Source organism: Fukomys damarensis, unplaced genomic scaffold (assembly GCF_012274545.1).
Source record: "Fukomys damarensis isolate Sample0158 unplaced genomic scaffold, DMR_v1.0_HiC HiC_scaffold_16, whole genome shotgun sequence".
Lineage (NCBI taxonomy): Eukaryota > Metazoa > Chordata > Mammalia > Rodentia > Bathyergidae > Fukomys > Fukomys damarensis.
This window is the reverse complement of record NW_022900928.1, coordinates 109,784,148-109,801,274: the sequence shown is the minus strand read 5'-3', so window position 1 is coordinate 109,801,274 and position 17,127 is coordinate 109,784,148. Positions and strand designations below refer to the sequence as shown.

Sequence of the window (17,127 nt, the reverse complement as noted above, 5' to 3'; positions counted from 1 at the left end):
TTTGAGATGAAGAACATGATTGAATTTTCCAAAATCTAGACCAGACAAAAATGTGTTATAAGTGGGATATTTCTTTCATTTTTTCTTGTAATATTTTATTTGTATAGCTATCAGTCATTCATCTTGTGGCTGGGATATTTTATATTAAAATTTTTTTTCTTCCTTGGATATACTTTTGCCCCCTCTTTGCTCCTTTCAGCCTTATGAAACTTTGCATTTTGGATAGCAAATGACTACTACATCCAAGTAAATGAAACATCGTTTGAATAACATCTCAGTGGAAAAACCACTTACAGCTGTGTCAAAATGATTAATTAATAAGTGTCAAAACCCAAAACTGTGTGGGCTTTGTAGATAGATAATGAAATTACATATGTGCCTCTAAACGAACCAGGACCTGTAAGTGGAAAACATAACTGTTCAATGCAAAGAGAAACCATTTAACTGGTGTTCTGCCATACATTGTGGTGTTTATTTCCTAAACACATACTTAAAACAACTTTTGCTACTAGTGAAGAGTGGTAATCAACAAGAAAGCTTATAAAACATGCCCAGGTAGGTATAAGAAAAAAAAATTTAAAGATATTTACTGAGTCTTTACAAAGTAAAAGAAACACAACAGCAGGTCCAGGTGTGGTGGAAAACTGAGGAGAAGATGTCTGATTGAAGAAAATAAAGCTGTTCAAATACTCTGGGGGACTTACATTCCTTGTACAGGTATGATCATCCGAAGAGTAGAAAGTGTTAAGGTAACTCCAGTAATTATCATTATAGAACAATATGGTTTTATTTTGTTTTTTGAGATAGACTCTCGCTAAGTGTCTAAGTTACCCAAACTAGGCTCAAATTTGCAATCCTCCTGCTTTAGCCTCCTAGAGTGCTGAGGTTATAAGCCTGACTCACCATGCCCAGTTCATATGTATTTCTTATGTTGTACAACACTTGTATGAAATAGAAGAAAAGGTAATTACAGTCCACTGAATTGCATGTAATAATAGTCTTGCTTGAATATATGGGTATCTGGTCATTAACTTCACTTAGCCTGCCTGGATGCTTATATACGCCTGGAGCATGCTGTCAATACTAAAAGATTTATCCTTTAATTTCTAAAGAGACAAAAAAATTAAAAAGATAAAAAAGAATACCCCACTAAGTACAAAGGTCTTTACCCTTTAATATCATAGCCAGATGGTCTAAATTAGGTCTCTGAATCCCTAAGAGATAATGGCAATTCAACGCTAAGTTGGAAAGGATTTCTATCTATGAAGTAGTTCAGCAGGTTAAATATTTTGTCCTCTTGGTAATTTTTTTCATATTTTAAATTCGTCTAAAATTTCTAGACAACAAGAAAAATCTGAAGGAAAATAAAAATCACACGATCAGAGGAGGGAATTCTTGTTATCTTATCTTTACTAATGGTCTCAGAAATGAGACCCTCAGTTCCTCCATAAATACACTTTTTAAAAAACTCCGTTGTTTTCTTTATTCTCCTTTTAGGGGGTAACATTCCTTAGCTTGCTTAGGAGCCCGTTAAGATGCCACCATAGATGTTTCCAAAACGTGAGCTAGCATACTTGTACCTTAGCTTCATGCCACAGAGCTACTTCTGGCAGAACACGAATACGTGGCAATAGATTTGAAGGAAAAGCTGAAAAGGACTTCATTCTATAGGGAAACATCTTCAGATAAAAGATATCAATATCGCTCTTATTTGTTATTCTCAAGATTAACATCTATTCATTTAAGCCATCTCTCAATGATGCATACATATATAAGTACAGAATTGCAGTTGGTTAAAGGTAGTCTTTTCAGCATTTTTTAATTTCATAGAAGTCTTTTCGATATTTTTAACTGTTGACATCTCATAGCATAATCAGTTATAAAAATTGTGTTTGGTTTCATGGTGAAGACTATCTTTGAAGTACAAACTTTATTTGGTTGACACAATTTTTTTACTGTAAGAGAGATAAAAGGAGCACACAACTGTAATCCTGGCACTGAGGCAGGAGGATCTCTGTGAATTCCAGGCCAGCCTGTCCTACACTGAGTTCAATGGCAGCCTGAACTACATAGTCAGATCCTGGTTTAAAACAAAAATGAAAACAACAACAACAAAAAAAACACAAATAGATGAAAGGTAGAAGGATATGTATAGATATAGATATAAATGTGAAATATAGTTAGTATATTTTTCTTAAACTCAGCTCTTCACTCATTATACTTGAAATAGTAGAAAAGTAATCAAAACAATCTTCTAGTGCAACATAAACAAGACCCTGAATGATATAGGACAAAACTCCATCTGCAGTGGTTTTTAATGACAAATGATTTTTTAACAAACATTTTTTTATAATTAAATAACTGGAAGAGATAGTTCAAAAAAGGCTGATAATTTCACAGTTTTTAGAAGTGATACATAAAATATGCCACAAAGCAAAGCTTTGATATTGTTCATTGGCAAATTTACCTAAAACCAGAACACGTGTCTATCTTGCTATGAATGATATACATATATTTTATCTCCTATTCTTATACACAGTCGTTGATTCTCTATTCTTAGATGGATAGCTAATAAAGCTTAACAAGTCTTATGTTGATTTAGAGAAGCAGATTAGCAGCAAAGGATATCTCTTTTTTGTTTTTTTTCCCAGTACCAGGGATTGAACTCAGGACATTGCACTTATACGGCAGGCAGAAGAACCATTGAGCTAAATCCCCAGCCCATATCTCTTTTTAATAATATACAGTTGTTACTTTGCAGTAGGTGAAACATAAAAGATTTAAAAATGAATGGACTCCTTCTTAGATAAGAAGGAAGTACACTCCTTTTGTTTTAGAAATTACCCAACCTGCCCTAATAAGATATGAAGCTCAAATTTAAGTATGAATATTCTTTAATGATATAAATGGTAGGCATAAAGATCAGCTGCATTATTCTTTGAAATGGCATTCTTTCAGATGATTTCAGGAAAAGAATGAAGATTAGCTGATCAGTGAATTAAATCTTCAGGACTGACTTCATAAGCATGAAGTTTGCATGAAAACAGACCCAGGGGCTGTCTTGTAGCCATTTGATACCACAACTAGTTAAGAAAAAAGACTCAGCTAGCCAGGTGTGGCGAATACCTGTAATCCCAGCACTCAGGAGGCTGAGGCGGGAGGATCACTGTGAGTTCAAGACCAGCCTGGGCTACATAGTGAGCTCCAGGTCAGTCTCAACTACATAGTGAGACCCTGTCTCAAAAAAAAAAAAAAAAAAAAAAAACTCAGCTAGAATATTTTTTCATGGTTGAGTGGATCTGATAATTATTCTTTAAATGGGGATCCAATAGTTATTCTTAATTTATATACTTCCAGTGGGTAGTGTTTTCGTATGTGTCTCTGGAATCAACAAGGTTCCTTCCTCAATATTTCAAGATTGCCTAAATAAAGGAACAATTTCTAAAAACATATTCTTGAGGTTCTCCATTAGGTCATGTGAGGAAATGAGATGCAATGGCGTGTCTGCCTACCACCCCACTTCAACCCTCTCCTGCCTGGCCCATTTCAAGTATCATCATGAGCTAATTCCTTGGTCTCAAGGTTTTGGTTTTTGTTTTGCTTTGTTTTGTTTTTTTAACAGGAAAGCATCACTTTTTACAAAGAGGAGAAAATCCTTATTTATGATAGCTCATATTTCAGAAAGCTAAACAAGGAAAGTAAATTCTCATAGGACTAGTGTTTCCAGTTTGAAATATTATTCTTGCAACTAGTATAGCTCTCCTGAAAGTGGCAAGCAAATAATTGGGCAGTCTGTAAAACTTCCCAGAATATCAAAGTCTTTCTGAGCCATGATGTCAGTCTAATAACTAGAATTCTGGATATGATTCTTCTATAAGAATATTATTCTAATAGGCAAAAATCTAGGAATAAAGGGGTACTGATCAGTGGCAACGTGCTTGCCTAGCATGCAAGAGGCCCTGGATTCAATGCCCAACACTGGTGGAAGAAAATAAACACACACACACACACACACACACACACACACACACACACACACACTCACAGGCATTATCTAAACATAGAAATAAAAAATAATGAAACAATTCACCTTTCCTTTACCCTTATTTTTTTAAAATCTCCAAATTAAACTTAATGATTGCTATTTCAAATATCTTTTGAATGATTACTGTTTACAGTCCTTTATTTGCTCAACCTTTTCATCACAACAGGAAAGAATACTGTGACTAATTATTGCTATAACACATACATATAAACACAGATATGTAGCTCTATTCTTAGTCTGTAGATAAATAATAAGATTTTTCACTGTTTAGGATCTCAGTAATTCATCAAATAGACATTTTAGGGTCCTACTAGAGTAGGGAAAAAAGTAGATCTCAGCTCTCCTTAATGAGCCTACTGGTGAGATGCTAAATGAGGCAGGACAGTAGACAGAAGCAATCATAATAAAGCATGAACATATGCTATAAGAGATGTGTGAAGCCATGTAAAACAAATTGGAAGAGAAATACAACTTCTTCCTAAGATAGTGCTACAAGGTTGACTAAGCAGCTAGTTAAAATTCTGTCTTGTCTCTGGACAACTCAAAGCACTGAAGCTTACTAGAAAAATATAAATAGTATTCTCTCTCCCTACTCCTGATTTAATTAAAGCGTTGGAATTTCTACATTTTCTTTAATAAAAACCTGCTTATTTGAGCAATATACTACTTTGTTTACTACAAGACAATATCACTCAACAGAGTATAAAGACATTACTTCCCAATTAGTTTAATAAGCTTTCTTTTATATATTTCAAAGTTTTTATAAAAATACTTTCAAGATCTTCCTTAATTTCACTTAGCAAGAGAAGATATAAACTCTAGGAAAAGGAAAAGCTTTTAATGCACATTTTAAAAGAAGACTGAAAGCTTCCACTTTTAAGATTCACAAGAATATATTCTCTTATTTCAATTTTAAATGATGTTCCCACTTTATAGATAATAAAACCAGGGGCACTTCCAGCAGTTCAGCAGTCAAGAAGACAGAAGGCATCAAAGGTCAAGCCACGACAACATATTAGAATTAGGACAGATTCAGGCAGAAAAGAAGCCTGGGATCCAGACTGTTCTGGAATATGGAATCAAAATCAGGACTTTGAGAAATGACTTTATAGGATTATAATTGATTTAATAATACGAAACCATCTCTAAAAGTTCTAAGAACCAAGAAACCATAAACTCATCAAATTTTAAATGTTATGTGCTTCAATCAATATCACCTGCAGGATCAGGAATGTAGCTTAGTGGCTCTGTGCCTGCCTGGCAAGCCCAAGATCCTGAGTTCGATTCCTGGTACTGAAACAAAACAAAGCAAAGCAAAACAAAACAAAACAACAATATCACGAGGAACACTTTAGCCCAGTCAAAAGCAGATGTGAAGGCCTTACAGTTAAGCACCTTGTGAGATGCAACATAATCCTTAACATGAGGTGTCAGTCCCAAGCACAGAACTGGACTTAGGTATTGGAGTGGAGGCTGGGTCTTAATGGAATGTGCATGCTATGTATTGATTGCATTATGGGAAAGACAAAGAAAAATGTTCGTTTACAGCATGAAGAAATATTGATAAAAGATAACACCCAGGGATGTACAGTAATAGTTTTCTTTTAACTTTTCATTTCAAAATTTAGACTAAAGGCAGTAGACATCAATTTACAAAACTGATCTGAACATTTTTAAAATATTCAGGACAAAATTCATAAAACCTAAGCACTAGCTAATAAGCATCTTAACTTTTCACTTTTATCAGATTTGTAGAACAATCTTAATTCATCTTACAGCATCTCAAACACTTTCAGAAAAACAACTGTGCCTTATATCACTTGTTGAGCAATATTTTAATTCAGGTAAGCTTGAAAACTGTTACACTTGCTTCATTCCTCAGGGTTTTCAATCTCTTTTTCAATAATACTGTGATTAATAGAATAAAAACTTTCATCTGTCTTTATAACAGTGAAAAATTCAGTTTCTGGCTTTGTTGCTTCAACAGCACAAGACTGGATATCTTCCTCAAGGTGACAAAGACAGAGCTAGTCAAAATAATATTAACAGGTAATTTTAGTTAAAAAGGAAATTATGCTATTTACATTGATTTTTTCATGAGCTTTGATTATTCCTTTATAAGACTTCTTTCCTATTCTATATTAGATTTTTTAAAAGTCAGGAACCATTATTTTATTATCCAATAGAAAGATAATTTGAAATCCTAATTGTAATATTAACATTGGAATTGTACAACTTAGACTGCATATGATACCACAGAGTGTGCACTGATCCAATAATTTTGGGGAATGCTCACAATGTATCACTTCAGATATATTAATTTTCTTAAACTACATAAGTCCATTTCTATAAATTCACACAGTACAATGTTAGCAGTGAACATAAATGTTTTAGTAGAAGAATATTAATAGCAATGTTGTCTATATTAATAAGATGCTAGAAACAGTCTTATTGTCCTACAGTGGGTAAATTGTGAAGCAAATTATAGAATATCCACAGGTGAAAATATTGTAACCACTTAAAACTCACATTTTCAATGAACTGAAAGTTAAAAGATGTAAAATTTAACTTTAATTTTGCAAAAACAAAGCATTATAAAAACATGAGAGTAACATACAAAAAAAAACTGGTAGCAGTTTAATTATAAAGAAAAATAAACAACTCTGAAAAATTAATGATTATTTTCAAAGAGCAAAAAGTACAGACTAAAATGTTAAAAATCCATTTTAAATTTACTTCCTACTTTCTGCATGCCCTCCGATTCTTTTTTGTGCTAACTTTAGAGGATTTAATTTTTTTCCTTTGTACATTCACTAATACTATGTTTCACAGAATCTAAGGTCCAATCTACTTCACTTACCACCAAAAAAAAAAAAAAAAAGCTACCCATTTAACTATAAAATGACCTAATTTCATGTAGTTTAATATGAAAAATGTATATCTTTGAATTAATAAATATTGCAATGTAATTTTTATTATCCTATTTCATGTATCTCTCCTTATAGCTTGCTTATATCTAGCAACCACTATCATTTTGCTCAGGTAATATTATTATACAGAAACAAGCTTTTTAGGAGAGGGAAACCTTCTTTTTCCTAAACCAAAAACACATAGCTCTGGTTGAGAAAATAATGGTAATTTTCAATATATTCTTTGTGGAAAACCTGGCTGTTTCTCATGAGTTAATATATTTTTAAAAGCTCTGCTACATGTAGCTGGTTTTGATTTAAATAATCATTCAATTTCTTTTAACAATCTTTTCCTTCTCAATTGAGAAGACCTGATGATAGAAGAAAACATGTTTCCATTTATTTATATATTTTATATATTTTAATTGATTTACTTATTTAAAAATACAAAGTCATCCTGACCTTTCACATTTTGGCCAAATATATTCAATATTCGTATTCCCACCAAAGAAGTTCCACAAGGAAAATAGGTAGGGGTTCAGATTAAGACAAAATTTGTTGTATTAATTTTATGAATTTTTTTCTAACAATTTATTTTTAAAAGTTGGCCAGATCAAGATGTGATTTCAAAATGCTATGGTGACCATATTAACCAGAAAATAAAAACCACAAAAGGAAGAGTGTACTTCTTACGAAAATAAAAAGAAAAATTCAGGCTTAATTCTGTGCATTGAAAATACTTCTAATTCAAATACAAATACTTTGCAAATGTCATATTTTATTTGTAATTTCTCTTTGGCAGGTAAATGAGATAGAGGTTGGCCAGGAGATAAAAGTAGAAAATGTTTAAATGATTTTAAAACAAACTACATGTTTAAATGTACATTAATGTCCATAGAATATACTAAATAATTAATAAGAAAAGGAAGCCATGTTAAGCATTTTCAATACATTCAAGTTCCAATTATACCAACACATAAAAACAATACAGTTTAAAAACTGTTTAATCACCCTTTGTGGACATTCACTTGGGGTTTTTTTTTTAATTAAGTTTGCAATATCTTTAAGCATGATTCCAACATATTCTACCATGCAAATCCAAAGACAGGAAAGCATAGTTTATACTTGGAAAAAAATTAGTAGCCATTTGTGACATTTTAAAAAAAATTAGTAGCCACATGTGTGGGGGGGGATGGGCAGTTGGAGAGGCAGATAAAAATTATGACTGAAAAAAGTACATATTTACTCTGTGACTGCTATATGACACATAACTGTAGTTTGAATTAAACATAGACTTCATAGAGGATATTCTTGATTAGTGTAATCATTAACAAAAAACCCATACAAAAAAAGTTTAGCAACACCTGGCAGTTTGGTCTTTTATGAGCAATAAAAGTTCTCATTTCCTTCTAATTTAATTTTTAATTTTATTTTAAAATATGAATAGATGTTCTAGAGAAGAAAATAGAAAATAAAATTCCAAGTGTCTTGATGTGAGAGTCTTCTATGTCTCTGTTTTTACTCAATACTCAGTTAAGCTGGTTTGCAGACTCCTATAAAAGCCAACAAATGAGAAAAACAGACAGTCTGCTAATTAATTGAAAGTTTTGATTCAGATGTGTATTTTCAAAGCTATTCTCCCTAGGATATGAATTCTCTGTGGATAACAAAATGTGCAATCAGAAGAGTATGCCTACAAATTCAGAAAGCAGACCGTTCCTTAAAATGTTACACAGCTTTCCAAAGACGACACTCTTTTAATATTCCTGTTAATAAAATGCATTAATTAAAACCTAGCTTTTTATTTAATCAAAACCCAACCTCAAAAGTGACAGTTCAACATTCATTAATTAAAGAAATTATAACAACTATGAAAAGAAACACGCTCAAGAAACCATGTTAGTGAGCCAAGTCCTAAATATAACCAATTTCTACTTATTTCAGTTTTTTACTTACTTTGCAAGAATATTCTGACCTCACAATCTAAAGCCCAGGATGTCTTTATCTTATTTCAGTTTATTCATGATCAATATAAATACAGCACTAACCTTAATTTCAGCCAGTGGTCACAAGATATGTTGCATCAGATCAACAAAATCTGAAAGAAAAAACCAACAGTAAACCAGTTATTAAGGAAGAGAATAAAGTCAAGACAAGTTACATGACTGTTCCTCAAGCTATAAAAGGTAGCAGCTGAAACATATCCATTTATAATGCTCAGGGATTACATAGCAATAATACTTTAAACTTCAAATTATTTTCTAGATTAGAAAATGATTCTTATTTTCAGAAGTTCCCAGTTGTTTAAAAAATTCTCACACTCATATTTTAAAACTCCCCAACCGAAAAGAATTTTTAACATGTCCTATTCCTAATGTGCTACTCTTTCTCTTGAAATAATTTTTATTAAACACAATAAAATGGATGTAGTTGCATCCTGCAATAGACTGAATGAATATTTGTGTACTACCCATTCATATGTTAAAATCCAAAATCTCAATGGGACTTTGAAGATTATTATCTTTAGTACACCTACCTCTAACTTCTGCACACTAGGTGTTATTTTCTTTCATATAAATATCATTATTCGGCTCTAAAACCAACAACTCCTTAACTATGCCATGGTGTCCCAGGTTACCACAGTGAACTCACAGGGGAATGGTAAACTGTGATCAAGATATGCAAACAAAGAAACAAAAATCACCACAAGAACATCCATTGAGACTAAACAAATAACTAGAAGTACAGTCATTTAGTGTTTTAATAGTAGAACATACTCTATCCCAATTTACTGTGTTGAGTTGGCATTGTACAGAAATGGACAGGCATATGGTCTAGAAATGTTAATTTTTAAAATTTTTATTATTTTTTTTCCATTTGTACAGGGGTAATGCACTGTATTAAATATGTAAGGTCATATTTAAGTGGGTTTGATTACAGAAACTAATAAAGTATTCTCTAAATAATGAAAAAAAAAGAATAAGATGAGACTACAAGAGCAAGAAGCAATTTAAATATTTTCAGGGACCATTTTCATTTTCAGAATTAAGGATTATTTTAATCTTACATCATGGACTTTTCTCTTTTACTTTCCTTTTTAGTTTTATTTTAGGATTCCCTATTTTTAATGTTCATACAGAGATTTCTTTTACTGAAATACCAAATAGTTTCTCTGGTGTGAAAAACTATAATAGTACACAGGATCCTAATGAGATAATTAATAATGTGAAATAGGAAGTAAAGGGCTAAAGGTGTAGGGAAAATGGGAAGGGTGGGGGAAAGGTAATAAGGGAGAGGGAAAAATATGAGAAATTGAAAAAATGGAAATTAAGTGTTTGTAAATGGGAAGGGGAGGAGAGGGTGAAGGGAGGGCAGGAACAAGGGGAAAAAATAAGAATCAAGACCTATTATGTAAAGGTACAAGATCCCAATAATGAATGTAACTGTACTGTATACCTAGATTGTACCAATAAACTCAATAAAAAGAAAAAAATAGTAGAACATACTCTATTCCTTTCGATTCCTTTTAACCACACTGACTTTCTGTCATCATTCTCTAATTTAAAGAAGGTTCTGAACATTAGATTTTGATTCCAATCTAAATATTCCCAAGAAAATGATGTCTTGCACATCATTATGGAATGCATTTAACGCCACTAAACTATGCATATAAAAATGGTTACAATAACAAAGTGTATGCTATATATATATATATTTTTTTTTTTAACCACATTTTTAAAATAAAGGAATCCTGTTACCCTAGGATCAAGCATGGTATCCTGCACCTAGATTTTCTCAGTAGACACTTAGTACACATTGAAAAATAAATCCCAACATATCACCTCTTAAATGGTTTAAGGAAGAAAGAGTCCACTTGTTTTTGGAGCTAGGGAAAGCCTAGAAGGACCTGCCTGTTGGTCTGTACACAAGAGTTTAATGTCTCAATTTACCACATGACCACAGCCATTTCTTGCTGAGAGAGCATTTTCACATATTAAACATTCTGATATACTTAATACTCTTTTATAGTCATCTCTTCTCCATGTTCTTCACAAATATACTTTCACAGTAAAGTAAAATGATACTTTTAGGATTTTTCAAAAATCGGGAGCTATGATATACAAACCTAACTTGCTTTTGTGTTTCACTTGTTTTGAGAAGACCTAACTAGTCCCCTGACCTCATCCCCTCACTACCAGGACCATCGCCAAAAAAATAACTTGCTTATTTTCTTTTCAATACAGCATGTGTCAAATATAAATTTCATTTAAAATATTCATTTTATTAGCTCTGTGAACCTTGTATTTGAACCCATATATTTAACTGTGAGTTCAGCACAGAGAAGAGGATCAAATATTTTGAACAAATGGAAGGTGCTTAGTGTTGCACTTTTGTGGTTCTTTATCAAATGTAGAGACAATTGAAATTTCCCCATTCATCAAGACAAGAAAAAAAAAAAACAATTGTATTTTACCTTCTACTTGACTTCCATAGAAATAAATCACAATCTTTTTAATAAGTGGTTTTGAGAAAACTGGATATCCACAGGCAAAATAATGAAATTGGATCTCTACCATCTACCATGAACAAAAACCAATTAAAAATGAATTAAAGATTTAAATGTAAGACCTAAAATCATAAAACTCCTAGAAAAAAAACCATAGTGGATCATCTTGACCTTGGCCTTAGCAATGAATTTGGTGGTGCGGGGTGTGGGGGGTAAGAGACTATATGCTCAAGCAAAAATGTCAAAATAAGAAAGTGGGACTACAAAATGAAATGAGAAGGCAACCTACTAATGGGAGAAAATACTTCAAACCATGTATCTGGTAAACAGTTAATATCTGAAATATATTAAAAACTCATACTAATGGATAGTGACAAAGAAAAACATCTAATGATAAATGAGCAACGGACTGGAATACACCTTTTTTTCCTAAGAAAACATAAAAATGGTCAACAGTTATGTGAAAAGTTGAACACCACTAATCATGTAAATGTAAATTAAAATCAAATGAGATACAACCTCACATCTTTAAAGATGAATATGATTAAAGTGGTAAAAGATAACAAGATACAAAGAAAAGAGAATACATGCATGGTTAGAGAGAACATAAACTATACAGCCATTATAGAAAATTGGATGGTGATAACTCAAAATATTAAAATAGAACTAGTACATATTTCCCAGAAATAATACTCTGGGTATGTACCCAAAGGAAATTAAAACAATACCTACAAGAGACATATTCATTGCCATATTAATTGCTGTAATATTTACAATCAGCAAGGTAGGAAAAAAATCAAAACGTCTGCTAACAGATAAATAAAAAAAGGACTTGTCCCACACAAACACACAATTGGAATATTAGACAACCTTAGAAGTGAGGCATGCCATTTATGAAAATATGGATAAACCTGGAAGATATCAGGCTGAGTGAAATAAACCAGACACAGAAAATAAATACTGGATGCATGACCTTGCTCAAATATGAAATCAAAAAAAGAAAAAGAAGCTGAGCTCATAAAAACAGAGAGAAGAGTAGAATGTTCTTTACTAGGATTGGGGAGATGTCAGTAAAACAGTAAAAGATCTGAGTTACAGCAGATGAATAACTCTATAATGTACAACATGATGACTGTAGTTAATAATTCCATAAACGTTATTGGAAATTTGCCAAAAGTGCATTCATCAAAAGTAAATAAAATAAATAAATCAATAAACCAATTAATGAATCAATAATAAAGATAACTATGTCAGAGATGTTAACTTGCTTCACTGTAATAATTTTGCTATTCATTATATATCAAAATATTATGCTATATACCTAAATACACATACTTTTTATTTAAAAATATTTACTGGAAACAAAATTGTAAGGGAGGGAGGAAAGTTTTCAATTTCTGACCTAGTGACCTGCAATTGTCCTGTGGCTTTCATTTGTTCATGTGTGGGTTGTATTTTTTCTTTCTTTCTTTCTTTCTTTCTTTCTTTCTTTCTTTCTTTCTTTCTTTCTTTCTCTTTCTTTCTTTCTTTCTTTCTTTCTTTCTTTCTTTCTTTCTTTCTTTCTTTCTTTTTTTTTTGTTGCTTTTTTTCTAGTCTTAAGGAGTGCTTCCATTTGCAATGCCAAGAGTAGATGCTTTCTAAATAACTCCTTGGAAGTTTTAAAAAGTCCACCTAGTTACTGAGGAAACAGCCACATCATAGTGAAGTTTTATACTGCCCTAAGGCTCCGTCCTCCTTGTGCCCTAAGGCTCCGTCCTCCATCTGCCATTTTTAACACGCAGGTTGAGACTTTTTGTAGAGCATTTTGCTAAACAGTGCCCTCAGCATTACTCAAATGAAATTCTTCTCAACAGTATTCAGCATCTGCTCTTCCAGGCAGCTTAATGTATCAGCCTATTAAAAGCACTATGTCTCCAGCTTCTGTCTCTTTCTTCTCATTCCAAAGGTAGGGGAAAATGTCAGAAAATAATCTTGAGAGTTAACTGCTACATAAAAAATGATTTCATATTGTGATGGGCAGATAACATTATAAACTGTGTATTGAACTGATGTATGCTTGCACTCACAAGGAGTAAGAGTTGCAAACAGCAGATAAGTTTTAGCTATTGGATGATCAAGGTCAGTTGTGAACTGAAAGCAACTTTTAAGCTTCGTCCTATACTTCTTCCTTGTGTTTCTATTTACAGAAAGTGTTAATAACGGAAAAGTTACTGAGTTATAATTAACAAAAACAAATGTTGGGAATACTGTGGGGAAGATATTAGAATCTATTCTATTTTTTTAAAAAATGAAGTGTTTTTGTTTAAAATAGTTACTTTTTATGACATAGTAAGTTTAAAAAGAAACAGCACTGTTTAGTATGGTTTTTGCCATGGAAGAGTTTAGTTAGAATTTAGTAGAATAAGAGTGGTTGTGTAAAAGCCAAAAGCCAAAAAGTCACAATGGAAAGCAGAATATGCCTGTTGTCACAAAGTAAAAGAAAAAAGATACATGAGATCAAAGAATGGGAAAATAAAGAAATTCTGGGGGCTGGGGATTCAGCTCAGTGGTGCTACTGCCTGCCTCACAAGCACAAGGTCCTGAGTTCAATCCCCAGTACAAATAAATAAATTCTGTTATTCAGGATTCACAGAAGTCACATATGAGTTGGTTCTGTAAGGAGGCAAAGATGTTAGATAGGTGGCGATGGAGTAGGAAGGAGACCAACTTGGGCATACAACAGAAATAAACAGCAAAACAAGGCCTGAAGAAGTGTACATGGCTAGAGCAGAACACACAACAGCAATGATCAGGGGCAAAGCTAGGCCGGAATGACCTTGAATGACAATCTAAGGAAGCTATATAATTAATGTTTAATTTTGTGGGCCAAAATGAGTGACTCAAAGTTTTTGAGAATGGAACAAATAGGAAACTTAATCTGGTGACATTGTTGACTAGATCAGAGATGGAAACGAATTAAAAGAAAACAGTCCATTTAGGTAGCTTCTGGAAACATCTGATTGGACAGTGATGAAGGACTCATTTAGGTAGGAATGGTGTCACTGTTTTTGAGAAAGAGTGCCCCAGCAATTACATAAACAGGTATATATGTCTGCATCACTTTCTATAAAATGTGGGTGGTTTAAACAACACTCATATGCTCAGACTCTTGCAGGTGAGAGTATCATAATGATCTTGTGAGGGCTTTCTGCCTAACTTGTAGACAGCCAGCCACTTTCTTATATGATGAAGAAAGACACGGTGGGCATTGAGGGACATTTAAATCTTTCTCTCTCTCTCTCTCTCTCTCTGTCTCTCTCTCTCTCTCTATTTATCTTTATCACTTCCTAAAATTTCTATATCCAAATAGTCATACTGGGGTTAGAACTTCAACATATGAAAGGAGAATGGGTCACAATTCGGTGCACAACAGTATGTATAACATAAAAAATCCACAACTGACTGGATATGAAAAACAGCAAAAAGAATTCTAAAGCCTTGAGATAAACAGAAAGCCAGAAAGATGGGGACATGCTTAGAAATGGGAAGGCTGCAGGAAGTTCAGGTCACTGGGCAAGAAAAAAAGACAATGGTGGATTTTATTAGGTGAATGAAATTTAAATTTCTGGCAGGATAATAAAGGGAAGGTATTCGTCAGATAACTGACCTACTCATGAAGGATATGATTTTATGTGACATGCAAATGAGTGATATCTTCCTTAATCTTGAAACATGAAAAAAGGATATAATTAGGCTAGAATATATCAAGATAGAAGCAGACGTGTGTGTTACAAATCATAGAATTAGGTTGTCTAACCAGCCCACATTATAGCATATTTAACCACTCTTTGCCTTGACAGGTAGGTACAACATTAATAGAATACTGTCTGTTTGTAAGCCCAGATTGCTCTTAATTAATGTCATATCCTGCCTGTGCAGATTATGGGCTGCCCTGGGTCAGTGACCCCACAAATTCATGTTTGTATCTCAACCACTTAGTGTGGTTATGGCACAAAGACAGTGATCTATAAATGTGAAATGAGTCACTCTCTGGAAAGAGAGGCTGAGTCACGGCACTCCAACTAATTTCACCTTCAGACGTTATATTATTCATATAAAACAACATCATAGGATGTCAGGCACTAGGTATCACTCGTAATGGAATGTTCTGTACCCTGACATATCTGCTGTAGCTGCCATAACAAAGGTACAAAATGGAAGTTAAAGCTTAAGAAAACCAGTTCCATGCTGGGAAATTAAACCTCATTCACCCATCTACTGTCACAACACTGAAAAAGACTATGTGATGAAATAACTAGAATAATAACAGTCACTTAAAATAAAGAACTTTTAAATGCCTAAATCCTGGAATTTTAAAAATGAAAATTATAGCACCACTTCTAATGTATCAACCATAATAGGAAATGCACAGTACATTTTCAAATGCATCCTAGGTATTGTATAAAATAAAGCTTATGTGTTATTGATTTAATCTTCTCAAGATCAAATGCAGGAGGTGTCCCTCGAATGACCAGCAATGTTAAATATTTTGAGATTCCACTTTACTCTAGAAAGAATGGCTATTATCAAGAAGTTATCCAATAACAAATATTGGTGAGGCATTAAAGAAGTACCCTTCTTTACTGTTGGTGGGAGAACAGACTGGTGCAATCACTGAGTAAATCAGTGTGCAGATTCCTCAAAAACTATACTAGAGATTCCATCTGATCCAGTTTGGTATCTTTCCGCAAGAATTAAAAGCATCTTACAACAGTGACATATGTACACCCATATTTATAGTGGCACAGTTTACAACAGCTAAATCTTTGAAACATCCCAAATACCCATCAACCAATGAATGGATAAAGATGTGCTTTTTTTAATACAATGGTATACTACTCTGCTATAAAGAAGGATATACTTCAGACATTTCTTGGTAAATGGATGCACCTTGAGACCACACTCTTAAGTAAAATAAATCAGACACACAAGTTCAAATATCACATGATTTCTCTGATGTGAGAAATGGGAAGGGTAAATAAGAACCAAAATGTATAAAACAGATATTGTGAAATAGGAAGAAAATGTTCAAAGAGGAAGGGGCACTTGGGGGGGGAGAAAGGAAGGGAAGAAAAAGAAAAGAGAAGAGAATAGAAGGAAAAACTGGAAACAAAGTATTTGTAAATAAGGAGGGGAAAATAAGAGGGCTTGAAGGGAGGGGAGGGGAATGAGGAAAAAAAAAGAATCAAGATCATCATGTAGAGGTACGAATCCCTTATGATGAATGCTATTGTTATGTATATCTAAAATGTACCAATAAAATTAACTTTTAAAAAATACAGCCTATAATAACATTTAGATTAAATCCCCAATACAGAAGATACAGATCCCTAATTAATAGATATTACAACAATGTCTTCTTAAGTAAAAGGTAATAAGTATCAGATATAAGATGAAGAATATACATATTTTCATCTTTTACTTTCAAGCTTAAGACATTGATAAATTTTACTAACTATAGGATTCACCAGGGAATACTAGCATATGCAATTCAAGCAGAAATCACGGTGCAAACATGGTCTGGAGAAAACATAAGAAAAGAAACAACGAATTTGTGAAAGAACTGACCCCAGTCTTCTGAAGTACTTTCTCTAAGAATTTTCTGTGGGGAAAAAAGTTTTGGAAGA

General features: G+C 32.9%; 1 protein-coding gene across 2 annotated transcripts in view; it reads right to left on the bottom strand.

The window, feature by feature from the left end:
• The window catches only part of Map2 (microtubule associated protein 2), a 202,984-nt gene extending 193,932 nt beyond the window's left edge, over positions 1–9,052 (bottom strand). Inside the window, exon 1 of one of the 2 annotated variants that reach the window (XM_033764590.1) lies at positions 9,003–9,052. The gene's annotated coding sequence lies outside the window, so the exon portion shown is untranslated. The remainder of the gene's footprint in view (positions 1–9,002) is intronic. The other variant, XM_033764591.1, reaches the window with a different exon arrangement.
• Positions 9,053–17,127: the final 8,075 nt, after the last annotated feature.